Genomic DNA, 21,178 nt, shown 5'->3' on the forward strand with positions numbered 1-21,178 from the left:
ATACTGTGAGAATATGTCAGGCCGATGAGATAAGAGGGGATGAGTGGGATATATATACTCCAACATACCTGGGCTCAACCCTACCTTGCTCAGCAAGGTGCAGTATGTGGAAACCCGAAGGAACCGCGTGCCGACCCAGCTCGATTGGCTAAAAGAAGAGAGAAGCTTAAAATGATGAGGGGCGCTAATGACCTCATCGTGACAAAGCAGCAGAAACTGGACGAAGCAGACTGCGGATCGCCACAATGTGGAACAGTCTCTAAACAAGAGATTACCTGAGAGGCGAATGGATTCCCTAACCAAGTTCGTCCTGCCCGTCAGCTGTGAGGTGAGAAGACCTGCAGTGCACTGAAAAATAAGGCCAGCCTAGGAACACAACTATTACTGTTAATGACGTTAGAAAAGAAGTTACGTTAGTTTGGTATAATAATAATAATATCTTTTATTATAATGAATTTAAATTACGCAAAATAGAATACATACAAGTAATAAAAGACAACACTCTCTGGTATTAAACACCATCAGAGGAGGTACGCTAGTTTGGTATATCGTACAGGTACCGGATAGGAAGGGGAGAAATTACTAAACAAAGAAGGATGGACAAAATATAGACCATGATTGTATGTGGCTTTTAGAGAAAGTATACGACCACACAGGAAGTCAGGAACAGGATGTAAGAATTCTGGATAAGGATGGAAGATCTATTAAGAAGTGCACCTCAAACAGGGCTGTAGTGCAAGTCTTTAATTGAAATGACGAAACAAGCAATGATAAAAGGCCAGGTTAGTGTCCTCATAACAAAGATCTTCAACCTAGCTTTTAACATCTTCAACCTTCTATTTCGAGAAGTTTAAAATAGTTTTTTAATTCTTTAAGAAGGAACTGAACGCTTAATGAACGATGTAATTGCTAATCATGTTAAGCGATAGGGTTTGAGAGATGAGATAATCTTTCTATAATTTTCCTTTACTATCTTTGCACATATTTCACATCTACCTCAGTAGCTAGGTTTTTGTTTTCGTGTTATATTAATTTAAAGGCGCTTTAAGATTTGAGGAGATTGGCGCCCGGAGCTTTTTACGGTGCACTGTCGCCTTCCACAATCCTCGTTACAGATAACACTCTTCATCACCGTACAGTGAACTGTAAGAAGCTCCTAGGAAGAGAAAATTCCTGCACAAGAAATCTAGGTGTTTAAAAAGTATTTCAATTTTTAACTGGACACAATTTGAAACGTACTCCAATTAATATCATTTTAGAGAATACTTTTGTTAATCACTTTTATTCCCATAATTAACGCTAAAGTAAATATTAGCATTAGCAACATGTTTTCTGGAACAAAAACATGTTGCTAATATCACATTTTCCTTCAAAATATCAGCAATATTAAGCCAGACTGCTCTGACTGAATTATTTTGGAAAAACTGAAGTAGTCCTTCTTAAAAGAATACAACTGATGGATGAATTTTCTTTTAACTATAATAATTATTAATGTTAACATTATTTGAAAATGTTAAATTCCGATAACAATAAATCAGAAAATATACATACGTTATGTCATAGTTTGTATTTAGAACTAATATAATCCCCACTCTAATTACGAATGTGAGTTAGTTAATAAACAGAGTTGATTGTGTGCACACAAGCCTTCTTAGTGAATACCCCAATTCCTTATAAAAACATAATATAACATGGCGCAGTCGGATTCGGAACTGTTATGGAAAAATTATTAATAGTGCCGGCTAATTATAATTCAAAAGAATAAAAGTAATTTTGTTAAACAATAAGAAAGAAGAAGATGGCTATGAGCTATTTTGTACCACCGGCTCCACTAAGTTTGGAGGGAAACCTATTGGAAAATTGGAAGAGGTTTCGAAGTGATTTAGAACAGAGACTAAAACAACAGTTGGACGTGCTACGGCCATATTACTCAACTTGATAGGTGAAAAAGGTAAGGAACTTTATAATACTTTCCAATTTGAAGAGGGCAAGTCTGAAATCTTGGATGAAGTCCTCAAGAAATTTGAAGAGTATGTAAGCCCTCAGAAGAACCTTAGTCTCTAGCTTTCGATTTAATAGCAGAAAACAGAAGGAACAGGAAACCTTCGATGATTTTGTCACTGAACTAAAGAAGTTAGTAAAAGATTGTGACTATGGAGCGCTGGCAGACAGACTTCTATTAGACCGGATTGTGCAGGGTGTACAAGATAGCCAGCTGAGGGAGAAGTATCTGCAGTAAAAGGAGCTTACCTTGGACATTGAGCCATTGAGTTGGGGAGGACTACGGCCTTGAGCAGAGAACAGGCAGCCGAAATGAAACCATCAGAGGTCGACAGAATTGTAGATAGGAAGCAACCGAAGAAGACGAAAGAGAAAGTGGGTAACTACAATAAAAAAGATACATTAGCAGAAAATCGAAATATTATAGAACATAATGTAACACAACCAAGTATAGTTGAAGCAATTCGTAACAATTCCTGTAGAATGCGCTAGCAAATACACTATCCTTGAATGCCTAAAATAAAACCTGTACTGGTTCTCTTTTGTCACTATCAATCCTTTATTCCAATGGATTTTGCCCTAATATGCTCCTTTGTGTATCCTTTAGGCTATGTTTTATTCTGACGTAATTTTTGCGTTTAAAGGCAAAAACCTGTGAAGTTAGCTACCAGGAACGGGTTGTATGGCTGCCACTGAAAGTCTGGAGCGTTTATTTCTGTTTCCTTATACAATGATCAGTTAGGCATTGTAGAAGAAAATAACTATAAGCAATTTAAAAAATATAAAATAAAAATTATAACATTTGACGCAATTATTAACATTATTCTTCTTGCTGCGAGAAAGGTAACAAAGTGGCTGGCGATAGGTGTATTGTTCAATAATTCAAGTCGCTTGTTAAGATACCGCAATAACTTAATTAATAATTAGCCACAGCCAGCATCTCGCTTGTATAACGCGTTCACTTTAGTTAGAGTTAGTTCTCTACAGCATCAGCAGCTCCCAACATCAAGCTACAGCCAGTTGTGTCTTATTGCTAACCAAAGTCAACCACTCTGCTATGGTTACAATGCGGTTTGTTGGTGAACTAGGAAATTTAATGGCATTCAAATTATCTCTTACACCTTAGCTGTGTAAACTATAATAATTTATGTAAATATAATAAGGCAGTAATGAACTTGATTTTTTTTTATTTAATGTTATGTGACATTAAAATATTAATAAATTTAACAGAAAATAAAGAATGAGATCATAAGCCCATATGGTATAACTCGAACTGTGTTGCGTAACTTTTATTGCTGTAATTTTTGCAGTTGTATGTTACTTGAGTTCAGCACGTCAATATTTACATCTGCAAATACTGATATTCTAGATTAAGTAACCACTTTTTCAGAAATTGTCCTCAACATTTTTTGTTTCTTTCATTTTCACAGTTTTGTTCTTCACAAGTTGAACAAGAAATCCTTTTTTAAACGTGTTTCTAATTTAATTTTCCTAGTTTTTTTTTCTTTTAACATACGAGGGTCGTTTGAAAAGTCCGTGCAAAAATAAAAACTACTTAATTTTTTGGGGTAAACCTTTTTTATTTTTCAACATAGTCTCCTTTTAGTCTTATACACTTCGTCCAACGCTGCTCTAGTTTGTTGATCCCTTCCGAATAATAGGATTTGTCCAAGTCTGAAAAATAGCCATTCGTTTCTGCAATCATCTCCTCGTTTGAATAAAATCTTTTTCCCGCCAGCCATTTCTTCATATTGGGGAACAAATAGTAGTCCGAGGGAGCCAAGTCTGGAGTATAGGGGGGATGTGAAACGAGTTGGAACCCTATTTCCATTAATTTTGCGACCACAACTGCTGAGGTGTGAGCTGGTGCGTTGTCGTGATGGAAAAGGACTTTTTTGTGGGCCAATCGTGGGCGTTTTTCTTGCAGCTCGGTTTTCAAACGGTCCAATAACGATGAATAATATGCACCTGTAATAGTTTTACCCTTTTCCAGATAATCGATGAGGATTATTCCTTGCGAATCCCAAAAGACAGTCGCCATAATCTTTCCTGCCGAAGGAACGGTCTTCGCCTTTTTTGGCGCAGATTCCCCCTTGGTAACCCATTGTTTAGATTGTTCTTTGGTCTCAGGAGTGTAGTGATGTATCCATGTTTCATCCACAGTGACGAAACGACGCTTAAAGTCCTGCGGATTCTTCTGGAACAGCTGCAAACCGTCCTTGCAACACTTCACACGATTTCGTTTTTGGTCAAGCGTGAGCAATCGCGGCACCCATCTTGCGGATAGCTTTGTCATGTCCAAATGTTGATGCAAAATATTATGTACCCGTTCATTCGAGATGCCCACAGCACTAGCAATCTCACGCACCTTCACTCTTCTGTCATCCATCACCATATCATGGATTTTATCAATGATTTCTGGAGTAGTAACCTCAACAGGGCGTCCAGAACGTTCAGCGTCACTTGTGCCCATATGGCCACTCCGAAAATTTTGAAACCACTTATAAACTGTTCTAATCGAAGGTGCAGAGTCACCATAATGTTTATCAAGCTTCTCTGAGGCGTTTTGCCTTTCATAAAGTAGTGTTTAATCAACACACGAAATTCTTTTTCGTCCATTTTTTGAAAATCACTCGACTTCCTCGATTCAAACGAATGCCAAACACAAAGAAATAGACCGATCTGGCTGAAACTTGGTGTGTGTTCTTCCAAGAGATGCTACTAACTAAACATAACCTCGATACGCGCCAGTGGTGCTATCTCTCTGACTTTGCACGGACTTCTCAAACGACCCTCGTAAATGAATTTATATTTATTATAAATAAATTAATCAGTCCTAATTTCTTTACAAGTTTGATTGTTTTCTCAATTAGCGAGTATTAGAACTTAAAAAGCAGATCGTTAAATCGATGGTACTTGCTGACAACCGTACGTTAAAGTGAGTAACTGAGGAGCCAAATGCATTATTTAGGACGATCACATCAAAGTCAGTTTTGATGGAAGGAGAAATCGACTAAGCAAATGGGAGGCGCATGGCGTTGGACAATTTTTTGTAAAGTAACTTAATTTTAAATAACACCATAATGCTAACCCTATCAATACAAGTCACATCACCAACAATACAAAACTTCGCAATCCAGGTGTCCCGGAGGATTCCCTATCAGATCAGATGTTGATACGACATAATTTATATAAACATTGTCTAAGGGACTGGAAAAACCTACCTTTCATTATAAGGCATCAAGTCAAGATTGAATATTACGCTCTGAAAACCAGGGAATCTTTGGAATGTTTTATTCCATTCTTGTAACAAGTCTCCGAAGACCTTGCCCTAACCGCAACCCATGCCGAAAGGAAAACTAACTGCAAAATACATAATCATGGTTTCAAGAATTCATGTTAACGTGACCATAATACAGTCAATGAGACTTTAAAGCCAACCGTTTTTGGAGTTTTGAATTTTCAAAATTAATAAGCCTTTCAGAATTTTCTTTTAGTAGCCTAAACAAGCTCTGTTTTCTACTTTGCAAGCTCCAAGCTATAACCCGTGATAACTTCAACAACAATAATTTACTTACAATATTTACAATAGTTTATTTGCTTCTGATCCTCATACAGTAGATCCTGCAACCTAAATAAATTCATAGTTTTAAATCTATCTAATGGGAAAACTGCTATTTTCGTAAGAAATAAAATGTACACTTCATTTGCATTAAACAGAGTATTTAGAAAGAAATTAATGGTTAAAAATTAGATCCAAATTTGAAATTTAATTTACCGAGTATTCCTTTTCAGAAATCCAGATATTTATATTCTAATTCCCGTTCTGTTTCCAGGTGGTATACGAATACTGTTTTCCTTCAGACAAAGTGGTTAACACACTAGACTATTCATTCAAAATAAATTCCATTGCTCTTCTGCTTACAAGCAACTAGCTTACAATGCGTAAGAAGCTTATCACCAATCCTATCGCTTCTTTGAGTAGGCAGAGAGGCTTTTTACGCTTTACTTCCTTTCTGATAGGATCAAAGAAGGATGTACATACACCATTGTAGAAGCGATCTTCTACATTTATCCCCTTCTTTAAATGTCCCAATAACACCAACCATTCATTCTACTGGATATTTATGGAAATTGTTTTCCATCTTTATGTATTATTGTTTTCTTTTTTTAGATCTGCTTTTTATCCTTATCCATGTGCTGAACTGACTGAAACTTTTCAGAATTCTGTCTCCTTCCAAATAATTTAATTTAATAACTGTACTTCAAGTATAGCTTCATCACAACTTTTGATGAGTACTCGAAATTCTGGTCTGTTGCGGGATGGCTTAAGTTAGCTTTGTTTTATGATCGCTCACCATCTTAAACGAAATGCAGGAACTTTAGGAATTTTTCCAATGAATTGTGGAGTAAAACGATGTTTTAGCTCGTATTTCCAAGTAGGGCGTGTCCACTTACTGAACACAATAAGGGCAAGACGTGCCCTTACTTAAGGTCACAATCCAGACATCCTCTCACACTTCCTGAAAGTCTCCAATGCCTCCAACTTCCAACATGCGCCCAAAACAAAAAGCCTCGTTTATATTTGATCTTCCAAACAAAAAGACTGCACTGCTAGCTAGTGAGTATAAATTTGTATTTTGATAACGCTTTCAAGATTTATTTAAGTGCGGTTGTGGTTAGACAAATTCGGTGGCTGCCATTTGATTTTGTTTCTTCCTAGGAGCTTCTTTCAAGTCACAGTCTAGTGATGTAATGAGAGAACACTTTCCAGAGGCAAGCAGTGTACTGAAAAAAAGCTCCTGGCGCAAGCGCTTTAATGTTGACAGGCCTTTAAAAAAATTAAAAAATAAAGTACATTTCAATTTGACAACTCAACTTTTTTGTTTTTTTTCCTTTGTCATTGGCCTCATGAGGTAGCAAATCAGCCATTTACATTCTTCTTTCGAAGTTTCTTTAGTATATTGAATATTTACAGAGTTATCTTGTTGTTTGTTATGAACTCAAAGAGCTCTGTGTAAATGCTGCCATCATCAGCTGCCAGAATATTATTTAAATTGGCCTGGTAACGGACATCCAGTCGCTACCACTGCCCTCCACAAACGTTCTCTTCCTTTAGTATAATTAGCACATTCCAGGATTAGATGGTTGGCGTCTGCTATTATTCCAGAAGTACAGGAACACTGGTGAGATGTTTCCACCCCAATCCTGGCTAGATGGTGCGGCGAATAATTGTGGTTAAACCTCATTCTAATGACCGTGCTAACAAACTTCCTATTGTGGTTTTTGTATTTGTAAAACCATGGTCTTGGGAACACTAGATTGTAAAGGCTGTGTAAAATTGGCCTTTTCTTGCCTTTGACAATTCGTATATCCGCTGCCATTCCACTCCGCTTTTGCAGAATTTTTAATATCGGAGACTAACATTGAGAATGGAGATGCTTTTTGTAAGGAGATCGCTTCCTTGGCTTTACGATCCACGATTTAATTTCCTCTCAGACCTGTATGGCCCTTAATCCAGTTTAAATGTACCGATTTGCCTTTGCTTAGAATATTATTTAATAATTGGGAAGTTTCTAAGATTAAAACGGGAGCATTATTTCCAAAATTTTGTTTTCATTTAGTTTAAATAATCTACGCACTAAAGGAGAAGTCTAGAGTTTGACGCTAACGATGTTGCTAGTAATTAAGTATTTGAGAATCGCTTAGACTCCAGATCTGTGGCTAAAATGCAACTCCTATCGAAGATGTTCCAAACACCGAAAGCACTACTCTTTTCGGCTCTTCTTCAAAATATAGGGTTGTACTATAGCAAAACATTGAGTTTTGATGAACCAACTTCAACATGTTGCGTCCTTGCATGACAGGATTAGGGTTTCTCCTCTCTCAAGGTAGTTTTTTTTTTTTTTCTTTTTTTTACTACAATTAATCAGTACCATTATCGTATCCAACTTCAAAAATTTTTCTATTAATATTTTTATTTTTGATAATTTCAATTTTTGAATAATGTTAAAGTTTCATCATTTTGGACATTATTAATTAATTAACAAACAAACCTCCTCAAAAAATCAACAATGAATTATTTTAAATTATTCATATTTATATCGATTAAATTAATCGTCTATTCGGAAGCACTTTATCATTAGCAGATTTGTAAAAATAATTACAATGGGGTTTTTCTTCCATTTTCCTTTTTGTTACCAGATTACTGAGGCTGAAACTTTTATCTCAAATCATAATTGGAATTATTTCCGTCCACAGAGATGGAATTAACTTTTTAATTTAATTGGAATTTCCGATTTCTTTTTAATTCGTTTCTTATTCCATCCATTATTATGTTTATAAAAACTTTCGCTAAGATAATTACTTAATGTTCTTTTTCAATTACAGCATCTCGACCTTAATGATGATGATGAGGTTTGGCGCGCGGAGGGGTAAAATTTGAATTATCATTTAATCATCTTTTTCCCCCTTTTTTTTTTAAATATAAGGTACGCCATTTAAGGTCGTTAGCGTCTATACTTTTATTTAGCCGTCCGAATGAAATAATTTATTGTTATTATTTAAACTTAAATAAATTCTGGATTGCACTAACAAAGCGGAAACGCATTTTCTCCATAGATTTTCCACTCACTTTGTTAATGATAGAATAAACGGAAAATTAGGTGAAAACTTTGAACTTATTTTAAAGAAAAAACACCTAATGTTCACAGTTATTGTTGCCCGGATACTGCTCTGCGGGATACTTCGTTGGCCCGGAGCCCTGTTTTGGGGTTCCGAAGTGTGTTAAGACTGCGACCATTAACTTATGGGTGCAGAGTAGGTCTCAGGAATGGTGGCTTGCCACCACTGGGCAGAGACAGGCGAAGTAGTTTATTAAAGGCTATTCGCCGAGGCTGACTGCAGAATTAATCCGTCAAGGACGTGGGTCTATCAGGATGATTATAGGCCAATTAACTGGCCACTGCAGACTCAGAAAACACATGCATCGCATGGGCCTGGCAGATGATAGCCTCTGTAGGTTCTGTTCAGGAGGAGGAGGCACTGCACGTGTTGTGTCAGTGAGAGGGGCTCGTGTGGCTAAGGATGTTACTTCTCGGGGAGGAAAAACCAAGGCCTGTAAGTTTTACCCAAGAGTCACTCTCCAGCATTAAGAGTCTAATTAAAAGGACAGGTCTGGAGGGTGAGCTTTAAAGTTAGGGGAGCCACAATAGACCCAAAGGAGTCGCAGTGGCGTAGGCCCTGAGGCCGCCCTAGTCTAATCTAATCTAGGTGAAAACTTTGAACTTATTTTAAAGAAACAACACCTAATGTTCACAGTTATTGTTGCCAACATTACAGTTTGTCCGACAATTTTCTACTAACGCTATATTTTCATAAAAACTAGGCTCACGACTCACCAAATTAGAATGTGAAAGGTAAAACTGTTCGGCGTTATCATTAAAACTTTCCTGTAAAAAAAATGAACTTAAAATTGTCCACCACTTGAGAGATGCTAGCTCAAGCTAAGTTAATTACGAATCCGTAGATATTCTGTAATCGTTTCCATATGCCCAAATTTTTAGAAAAAAAACCCATTCTAAGTGTTCTTCTAAAATAGCTAATTCCAAACTTTGCCATGGAAGTGATCTTTCTTTTGCAACCTGCTTCAGCCTGCTTCAGCAAGTGAAAACAGTTTTTTTTTTCAAACAAAAAGCATTCAACAAATCTCTGATTAGCAACTTCACGAAAGTGAAGCGGTCATCTCTTTCCGTTTGAAGTTTTCCTGTCTAGCTGTTTATTGAAGCAGAGGTACCAAGTCTAAAAATCTATCTTCTGAAAAATTTAGGTAAAAAAAAAGACAAAATAAAACCTGGACCATTGTCATATGCACACAGATTTCACGCTCATTTCATGTCAATTAAAATCAAACTCTCCATAAAAAGTACAGCTGGAAATATTTTCTATATTACATGGCATTTTATTTTAAAAATAATATTTACCTTTGGAAAAACAAAATTATTTCTAAAATTGGTGGAAATCTTGAAATTTCAAACTAGTTGCTTTTTTTCTTTTTCACTTCAAAATGAAATTATAATAAGCAAAGTTGTGAAAAATTTTTAATGAAGTTTCATTATGTTGCTTTCCTTTTTAAATGAAAAGTTTTCCCACTGAGGAGAGAGAGAAAAATGTTAACCTAAGTTTTAAAAAAGTTTTCGTTTATAAAAAGAAAAAGTCCAAGATTTTAGATTGCAATAAATCAGTTTGAAGTTGGGGTTTTTAAAGTAAAAATTTGACCTTTTATTAAGATTTGTGTTTTTAAATTCTTCATCAATATTTGTAACTAACAGAAGTTAGTATGTGAGTCTAATTCCTCGTTAAAATAAATTATTAATGGACGATTTTATAAAAAAATAATAATAACGGAGACAATAGCAACAAAAAAATTTGAAGGGCCAAGATTTCTTTGTTTAATGGAAGTAAAGTACAAAGGGAGTGACTAGGAAAGGGCCGTCATTTGTTAGCAGTAAATGTTGAAGTGAGCCGACGGCCCAACCCTTGGCAGGGCCAAGATAGAGAGGGCCACTATCCAACCACTAAAAAAACACCAAATGGAGATGGATTTCTAGAGAAAGGGATTTATATATAAAAACGTTATATTTCATAATATTGAAAATATTAATTTTCATCTCATATCAAATATATATTATTCCGGACGTCCTGAACTCATTTATATCAATCAACAATAGATAAATGATTTATGGGAATAAAGAAAACCTTTTTTTGGATTTTGTTCGGATAAAAGGAGTCATGAATTGCACTCCTCCTGCAAGAGAAATCGAAAAAGAAAACTAAAATAAAGCGAACAAAACAAAAAGATTAGACAGACAATAGTGTTTAGCTTTTCCAGCGCCGAGATGAGTTATGTAAGATACTCGCGTCAGTAAAAAGTAAATATTCGATATAAAATTGTATTAAAAGCGAAGAAATAGCTGAAAGGCTAGTGCAAGGGGACTTCCAGGTTGTCCAGATGCCGGCCTTTAGCTTTTTTTTTTGCCTCCTAGGAGTCCCTCTGATGATAAGACAGTGTTGCCTGTAACGAGAGAACAATCTAATGGCGGACACGCCTTATGTTAACAGAAAAGAAACGATAGTATTGCCAATTCTTCACCCACTCTCCGTAACATATAATTTTCGACTTTTGTAACAGAAATCACACAAAAAAATGATATTATATAAATTATATAAATATATTATATGTGGCTCAAAAAACTTCATTGAAGTTTAATTATAAATTAAAACTATTCAGTTAGGTTATCATCTTTGCGCAATTCTATTCGAAGATAGAAACTCATTTTCTCAGATTATCTACATTCGGTGATACGATTAGGTCAACTAGAATAGTACGGGAGACAATTGTGAATTTATTCCAGAATCAAAACAAATTTTAATTATATTATTTTGTATGAAAAAATAATAATAATGGAAGAAAAGTTACATTTACCAAATCAAATCTGATAAAAAAAGTAGATGAGTTATCCCATAAAAGTAAATTACAAAATACAAGCAGAATAATAAATTCATTAAAAAAAAAAAAAATTGCGAACCAGCTGTTACTAAATTCAACGTAGATAGAGTTTCATTACAAGTTTTGTATTATATCGGAGTTTAAATGAGCAACCTATTTCAGAAAGCAATAAACCATTTCCAATCTAATTGGACGATTCACAAAATTCGTTTGTAAGGGGGGTTCTAAATGAACGAATCGTTTATTTTACTTTATTTTACTTTTTTTTTTGGAATTAAATGTGACCAATTATTTCTCGTTGCATTTTTACAATTCACAATTTTTTCGTTAATTTTACACTCAACTTAGTTATTTTAAATTTATGTTAAATTGTTGCTAGAAAAGTTATAAACTAAATTAGGTTAATTACTATATGATAATTAATACGAAAATTATTAAAAAGATTTACTTCAAAAAATGATGAACATTTTTGAATCCGTTAGACACAAATTAATAAGCTACGTGTGCTTGCGGCGATTTTTGATTTGGGTTTACGAATTTTATTGCGAATAGTGGATACAGTTAATGAGGTGGGCTTTTACTAGATTGAATTTGAGATTTATGTATTGGTTCCAAGTGTTACGTCTGGCTAAATAAAGTCCAAAATAATCTAGAGATTTACCTACTGCTTTTGTATTATAGTAAGTCTATCGTAGTGTATTGGACAGACATCAAAATTGTGGTGTTTAGCCATAGATGCAGTATGATCCACCCAGCAGTGAAAGTATTTATTGTATCAGATCCGGGTAAGAACTTTTAGTTATATTCGTTCCGTCGAACAAATATAACAAAAAGTTTCTATATCTAATAATCCCTATCTTAAAGAACTTATAATATTAAAATTTGAGTTTCTTTAAACACTTGATAACACTTCAAGTCTGACGTTTTGTACATTATTGAACATAAATCCATCGCAACCAACACTGAAGAAAAGCCAAACCATCTGCTGAGAAAATTCAGCTTGATTTCTGTGGAAACTAATTTTGATCATTTAATGTGCATTATGTGAATAATAAAGTCAATTTGTAAAAACGAAATGAAGATTCCAAAGTATAAATGAAACTACAGCGATTAATAATAATTTGTTTTAGTTCAATATTATAAAATGTCATCCGTTTGGGGCAGGCAATAAGACTAGAGATATTTTAAATAAAGTTAAAACAGAACTCCGCCATATTTCAAGGTAGACGTGATAAGTTTTTTGCTTCTGCTTCTGAAGAAATTCAATAATACATTGAGGATAAGATTAAATAATTGATTGTGCTAGAATGATTGTAGGTAAAGACAAATCAGACGATGATCTTATCAGAACAAAATAATAATTTAAACATTTCATGCTGAAAAACGTGATAAAAACGATAAAAAATAAAAGAAAAAGAAAAAAAATAAAGTTATAACGTTTATGAGGGCAAAAAGGGAGAGAATAAAAAAATGAAAATGGCTATCAGCGTTTATTTTGTTTATTTGCGATATTACAAAGCAGTCAAAGTTAAATCGTTAGATAGCAGCACATTTAGAGGAGAACATCTGCAGCTACCGGGCTTTCATCTCCATGAAAGAGAATATCTTCTAAAGAGAAATCTTTTTATAAAAACGAAGCGCGAGAGAAGAGTTGCGTCTAAACGAGCCATGGGAGGGGCAAGGAAGTTCTTAGGCTGCGTTCAGTTAAAGAAACCGTTTACACACACAGTTCAAACCATTGAAATACTAAGTTGAAAGCACTTTTCACTTTTTCCTTCTTTTTTTTTTAAATAAATTAATTTAGCTGCCTTTCAGTCACATCTCATTTATTATTTATGTTATGTACAAAGCGGGGGTGCTCGCTGGCTGCTAATGGTGTCCATTTCTCTCTCTTTCCAACACAATCTCTCTCTCTCTCTTTTACTCGGCTTACAATAAAAACAACCGCTCATTTCACAAAACATTGAAATACCAAGTAACAACAATATGGCAATGGATCCCCAGATCAGAGTCTAAGAAAAGGATATAAATCATTAAGCAGTAGCGAAAAGGATGAGAATTCAATTTGACAAGACTGACAAAGTATAAACTGCAAGTCCTGTTAAGACAAGATGACAAAATATTCAGGCGAATTTCAGAGAACAGACAAAATAACATAACACAAATCTGTTCACCTTAACCAGTTAAGCGTTGAATTTAATTTAAAAAAAAAAAACCCACAGTGTGCGCAATTAAAATCAGACAATGACGTGTATATAAACGTCGAACGCACGGCAAAACAAACAAAAGTTTACAACATCATATTAGTAATCTGAAGCTTGAGATTACAGAGCATTCTGTACATTTCAAAATCTTGCACCGCTTCACGTTATGTATTGCCTAGTTAACCTTGGGAAGCAAGAGCTTTTACAAGGCAGAAAAGAGCTTTGAATTCTGTGTAAAATGAAATCATATTCGTACTAAGGTCTGAACCTCTATCTAAGGTAAAAACGGCATTGCACAAGGGTTGAGAGCTTCTATTTGTGTGCGTAATTACCAATCTCTAAAGCGGAGACCAAACAAGTACCAACCACTTATCATTTGGCTGACTCCCTCCACCCCCCTCCGTATAAAATACTTGGCAGTTCTATTGGTAAGATAAAGGAAACATCCCCACCAAATAATATTCTTATTGTATTTTATTAAAATTTCGAGTTTTTATAGTTAATCGCAATTTTATATTTTTCACGGGTATACACGTCGAACGCAACGTAATAGAGATTTGGTTTGACGTGTATACACGTCAAATTCACTTTACAGGTTAAGAGACTTATTGGAGTTTGGACTCCAGTAGAAATCGGAGGAGTGGTTCAGAAAGTAAAGGACCCCCAATTTCCGATATTAAGGCAATGATATACATAGATTAAGATTACACAATTCCTGCAAACGAAATTGAAAACAAGTGGAAAGATTTTTTTTAGAGGAATTTAAGCTTAAATATGAAAGAAATCAAAATGAGTTAGATTAGCAGTTCCAAACAAAATTTTTATGGTGGGATATACGTCGATAAGACGACGACCTCAATCAGAAAAGGCCCTTCAGATATAATTTTCCTCGAATTTTTCCAAGAATAAGGACCTACTTTGCATTATATCCTATCTTCGACTAAATTGGATTGTACCTTTCAAAATCTAATAAGACCAATTTCTTTAGAGATTTTGGCACCACTGCGGATCCCTTGGCCTAAAAGCAGAAAGAATATTTATACCAATAAGACATCCTCAAGTAACTACCACAGAGTAACTGCTTGGGTTTAACAAGAACACACACTGCGTTAGTCTTTTCAACCACATCGCTAAACAAATTTACCAATAGAGAAGCACCATAAACTCTTTTGGACGCAATGCATGAAGTTATGCTGCTATCAGGAAAAGAATCATTGAGGCATGATTGCAAAACTCTAGAAAATCCATAGATGCGAGCTAGATGGCTGCACTAAACTGACGCCACATATATTATTTATTTATTTTAACGTTTATTGTACAACAGAACAAAAATACTTTAAAAAATCTAAAAAACGTAAATGCCTTGGTCAAAGACCGTCAGGCGAGCTCCGTACAATAACAGTACAATAGACAAAATATTTTAACCAAAGTTCTTTTTACAAATTGAACAATAATATTTTTTACACTAAATTTAAAATATATGATAAATGGATTTTAGTTTATTGTATTGTAAATATATTATATTGTGATTGGAGAGAGAGTTGCAATTAAATTATTCATTTCTCAAAATACAGTTTTATTTATTTTATTATTTTTTTATTTAATTTTATTTTATATTTTTAAATTTCTATAGCCATAAGCGTGATGCACAAATTTACTAAGTGCAACCCAGTTGCAACCGTTTAACAGTTCTAAACATTTAACGGAATTTAAGTATGCGGAACCAAAAAAACGCATTCTGAATTCCGCCAAAGTAGGGCACTCCGCCATGAAATGATGAAGGTCCTCAGCTATAAGCAGATTACAAAGCGGACAGAAGAGCGTGCTATCGTTTAACCACGGTTTATGTGTCAAGTTGAGCATATCCGATCTTACTTTTATAATTAATTTGCAATCTTGAAATGTTTGTGTACACAGATAATGGTTAGCCAGTGAAAAGTTTAAAAAGGGGTAAACTGAATGAGTGGAACTATTTTTTGCTGCTTCTAGCAATTCACACTTTTCATGATCAACAATAGCCTTCAGTAATGTACTAGATAGCTCGCTCCACTGTTCCGCCAAAGGCCTATTAGCTTCCATACATAGATTATGCTTATTTAACAATGAGTGCCACTGCTCAACCCAACACACCCGCCTATTAATTGCCATCATAGCCAGCTTTTTCGGCAACCTATCATCACTCATTACGCGCAACACTTTATTCACATAGCTCAGATGGAGTCGATAAGTATAGGGGAACATACTGATCAAATTGCATTCTAACAGCAAAAAATAATTAGCAGTGTTTTGAGGGAGACCAAAGATTTTTTTAAAGAAAAATCTCTGGAGCTTTTCCACATCACCGTATTCCCTCCATCCCCACACTTGTGCTCCATAACACATCACCATTCGCGATGTAGTGTGAAACAACCGTAACTTTGTAGCAAAAGCGATATCCCTTTTAGAGGACAACATATTTCCAAAACTGTTAATTGCCAATTTAGATTTGCTAAGTTTTTCTTTTATATGAGTTTTAAAATTCAAGGTGGAGGACGCCACATATATTAGGAAATCACTATATCAACGAGTCGCTCGTTCGTCTATCACAACTACTTGATAGATCTATCTCGTTCTCATGGGCAGCCAGATCTTTAATGTATTCTTTTTTTTTTTTTTTTTTTTTAATTTAAGTCGCGTCAACATTTCACGTTATTAGCGCCCTACTCTTATTGGTATTCATAAATAAACAATACATCTCAACTGATAAATGAACGCTATTCTGGCTTACTTGCTTTTGTCTTCCTCTAGAATAGATTTCTTTCCCACTGGGATCGTATTCTACAACGCTTTATTCTTTTACTAGCAAAAGAAGAATCAAGAGAAAAAAAAGACTACAGGGGATTGTTCCCGTCTTTTTATTAAATGCCTATCTGAAATTAAAAACAATATTTAATATGTTCGTTGAGCGAAACTTTTCAAAAATAAAAAGAAAAATAATTAAAATTTTTAATCAATCGGAACAAATCAAACAAAAGGTTATTGGAACCAGGAATGTTTATAAAAGTCATTCTGTTAGACTTTAAATAACTTTTTTTCTCAATCTTCTCGTAAAGAAAGCCGAGAGAAGGGGAGCGCTAAGGAGCTCCTCCACATCGATGATGTTTATGAAGAGAGTTAACAATAAGTCCAAAAGCTACACCAATTCTTGAGTATAATTGTTTAAACTTCTACTAGGCTATCGGAGGGGCTGTGGTTGCTGTCAATACATCCTGGCGAGAGTATGGAACCTCATTTCTTCGGCGCGTCAAACTACAACGATTGATTGGATGAATTCGGTGTTCAAATAGAGTACGCCTTCTCCAAGCTGTTCAGAGACTGCACACTCTCACTCATTCACTACCGCCACCACCCCTTCAACTGCTTGTGGGCAAAGCGTGAAAAGCTCCGGAAAATGGATTGTGTACTTTCCTTTTTCCAACTCCTCTACCCCCGCTTTGTAGAGAACGCTTGAAATGTTCAGCTTTTACTCCTTTATTCCACTTCCATTCACAAACACACGCACACACACACACACACACACATACATATATATACGAGTATATACGTATATATTTACATAAAAATCTTGAATCGTCAAGGCTACTTTATCTCCTTTGCTGAATTTTCCAGCAGGTCACAGCATTTACTTGTAAAGCTGTTTAAAATGGCCGAAATAGTTAGGTGATACTTCAGCTATTTCTTTCACAACTTAACTGGGATATAGGCCCACTTTTCTACTGTTAACGTACTCTCTTGTTTTCACCGGTTGATCCAAATCAAATCCAAAAATAGAAAGATAATTGGAAGAACAGAGAGAGAGAGAAGGCAAAGATAACGAATTCTAGTGCAGCCCCGTCCAACTGACTTCAAAGTCAACTACGCTCGCAAGCAATGCGATCCTCTCACGACTGGACCAATCTGGACAGGTCTGGTGGCATCGTGTGAGTTAAGAACAGAGAAGCGTAAGAGCGTTTCTGGTTATAATACAAGAATTTGTACTGAAGAGGTGCGTTGGATACTTCTGCATACATTGGAAGCACAGTGAAATACGAAGAGCTGACTTACGACGTAGAAAAAGCCCTAGTTCAAAAAGTATTTGAGAATAAATGAAGGAAAGAATTCCTTTGTACTTCCGTTTCAAGACAGGATGCCACACTCTATCTAACACACCTGAGCAAGTCCACTGACAAAGGCGGATGAGATGTCACAATGACTGGTGGTGAATTGTAGAGAGACAGAAAACCAAAATGATGTTCGTCGTGAGTAAGATAAGTAGGGTAACTTATTAAATAAGTGTATTTATGAAATTAAATTTGATGCTTACATTTCTGAAAATGTAAACAAAAAAGGTAAAAAAAAGGAGCCAAGAAAAGATGATTAAAACTTGAAATTAAATAATAGCAGTTCAGAAAAGTGGAAGTAAATAATTGCGTTAAATTGAAAAGCAGCAGGTATGAGCAGCCTGCAAGATTGTAAACAACGTTAAGATCCTTAAGAGTGGAAATATCAGAATAGCACCCTCTGCCAGTGAGGAGAGCCGGGTCGACAGAGCAAGCACTTCACTTAATAGACCAGTTAATAATAAACTTGTGTCAACAACCGTCATAATAGGGCGCAGGTGAGGATCCCACCTCAGCAAACTGCCGCTTCCTCGCCTTGAATTTATAACAATTAACATATCAAATTTAATTATGCCATCTCAATAAAACATTCCTTTTGCTTTAAAAATCTTCTTTGTAAAATAGTTAAGGCCAAGCTTGCTATATCTGCGAACATTATGTGATTTGAATGAATTACGACTTCGTTAAATTGAGCAGTAAAAATTTAAAATATTCGATGAAATGAATAAAATAAAATTTAAGATCTATACAAAATATAAATCTTGCAAGAAAACTAAGATTTTTAAATAGTTTAAATTTCTTTCAAATATTAATCTAATATTAATAAATACAATACCAGCACCTTTCTAATGCACCTCAAAAATCTTCTGAATATCAACATCGCCATTATGAAGGGACTCTTAAATAAACTAATCCTGTTTATACACATATATAAATAAATATACATACATATATAGATGTCTAAAACACCATTTTTAGGTGCCCATAAAGAAAATTTAACCGAACTGTTATAGTGCAAGGGACCCAAGATTCCTACAGTTCGGGTCTTTTGATAGAGGGAAATCAAGTTCTATGACTGATGGGGTTACAGGACTCATTCCGCCTTTAGTATGCTCTACGAACGGGTCTCATTAAGAATCCGTTGTAGACAGAACAACATTTTGTTCGTAGATGGAACCTCATGTTTTGGAGGCAGGAATAACTTACAAAGAAACAAAGGATCTGCTTCATTGCTGGAGTTCACCAATGACAAGAAACAGTTCTTCCGCTCATGGTCTCTTCTCTGTCAAAATGCACTAACCCTTGTTGGTTCTCCAGGACTGAACCAATTTGCTACTGAATGACTTATTCATTTCAGCACTAAAGACAATCTTTTCTTTACAATTAACATACATTTTCTACGTTTTTACTGACTAGAGCTGTGGGGTTTAGCCAAACCTACAAACATACGGACTGTACAGGAAATTTCAGTCAAAACTCCTCTGACAGATAGCTGACGCTCCTTTCTATGTGACTAACCTCACTCTTCACACCAACCTCAACATTCCCTTCATAAACCAACTCGCCAAGACGAAATCTCAAAAATTCCATACTCCTCTCTTCACTTGCTCCAATCATCTAGTACAGTCTCTCGCCTCCTCTGACATTCCTAACAGTACACGCCGATTGAATCGCCAGTGGCCCCGCGACTTCCTCGCAATCTGAAGGCCTAAAAATCATATCCTGTAGAAAGTGCTACCGCTGGGCAGTTTCTTTCCTCCTGCCTTTAAACTTCATTCTCCCTATTTACTTGTTGTATAGTATACGTATTATACAGACGGTAAATAACGAAATAAATTTTAAAAAAAGAAAAGATAAAAGGTTTTAATGAATTAACCCAAAGCACTTCACGGGTTCGTTTCTAAAACGTTTCAGTTCAAATTCATTTAAATGCATCTAACTAGATTTAAGTAGATCTACAAATAGAAGTTTCAGCTTGAATTAATTTAATAATGCAAGAATAGAATAGGAAAAATCTGACTTTTCATACTTTTTTCACTAGGTTACCCTGTTTTAGTGTGTATGAAGAAAACTTGGAATTTACATAATATAAATCCGTACTCTATGAATCGGGATTATCTTGCTGAATGATCCACTGTCTCTACTGAAGGAGTTCGCGTTGATTGATGTTACAAGACGGTTCCAAATCAATTAAAATAAATGTCAATAAACTATTTAAATGCGCCAAAATCAAGTACTTGGCGCACAATGCGTCAATTCATTCAACATGAACGCTTTAAGAAAGAGAGAAAAATAAATCCAAAAAAAGGGCTCCCGATTAATTGATGGGACTATATCTTAAAATAAATTAGCTCATCATCCTCGCATGTAATGCATTGAACTGCTTTCTTCCAGAATAAGCATGGATACATTCTGTAGCATGCAGTTTAAATGGAGGCTTACAGCGTATTTTCCAGGACCATCAGCTGCCATTCTTTGGACAGAGTTTACGTCCACACTTGGGCATTCAATGGATGAACGTCGACACTTTAGAGTTTAGTTTATATTTTCTAATTGTAAAATTCGCCTAATGAATTGAATACCAGCAAAAAGAATGCGTACTAATTTCATTAAAATTAAAAAAATATTTCTTGCGACTTTTCGACTAAACGTCTCAGTACTTCAAAACTTCTCAACAAATTTGTTGTTACAATCAAAATATTAACTTTATACTTTTTCATTCATTCAATAATGGTGTTACGTTAACTTTAATTAATCATAAACTTGCTCTATCAGAGCATAAATTAAAAAGCAAGTGAATTAATTACAGGATTAGTTGCAGCGAATATTGTAGTTGCAAATTAGAACCTACCGAATAGCACACTCTGAAATGAATGATTTAACAATTAAATGGACCATGTTCCAGTAATGTATTACGTCAGTGAATAGGATTGAATTAATGTTGAACAATGATTATTTACTGAACGTTTGCAATTAATATTAAGTATTCTCCTGCACTAAATATTGTCGACAATGTGCAAAGTACTATTTTATTGGTGTGAAACTACAATAATTAAGTGGGTTGTTTACATTAGCTTGAATTAATTCCGAGATAAGATAGCAGGTGATGATGTTGGGCTCTTACAACTGATGATCCATAAATTCGTTCAATAGATTGGCATGCAAGTTGACTTCATAAAAAAAGACCTAGTCCAGATTATACCCAATAAGCCCAAAGGGATCGAACGTAATGAATATAACTTCCAGGCCCTTCTCTTAACGGATACACATAACACAAACAAATGGGGACGACCACACAATGCTGAGTTCAGCGACCTTTCTAGTTC

Source organism: Rhodnius prolixus, unplaced genomic scaffold (genome assembly GCF_049639745.1).
Source record: "Rhodnius prolixus isolate KJV_2025 unplaced genomic scaffold, Rpr scaffold_2, whole genome shotgun sequence".
In the NCBI taxonomy this organism is placed as follows: Eukaryota; Metazoa; Arthropoda; class Insecta; order Hemiptera; family Reduviidae; genus Rhodnius; species Rhodnius prolixus.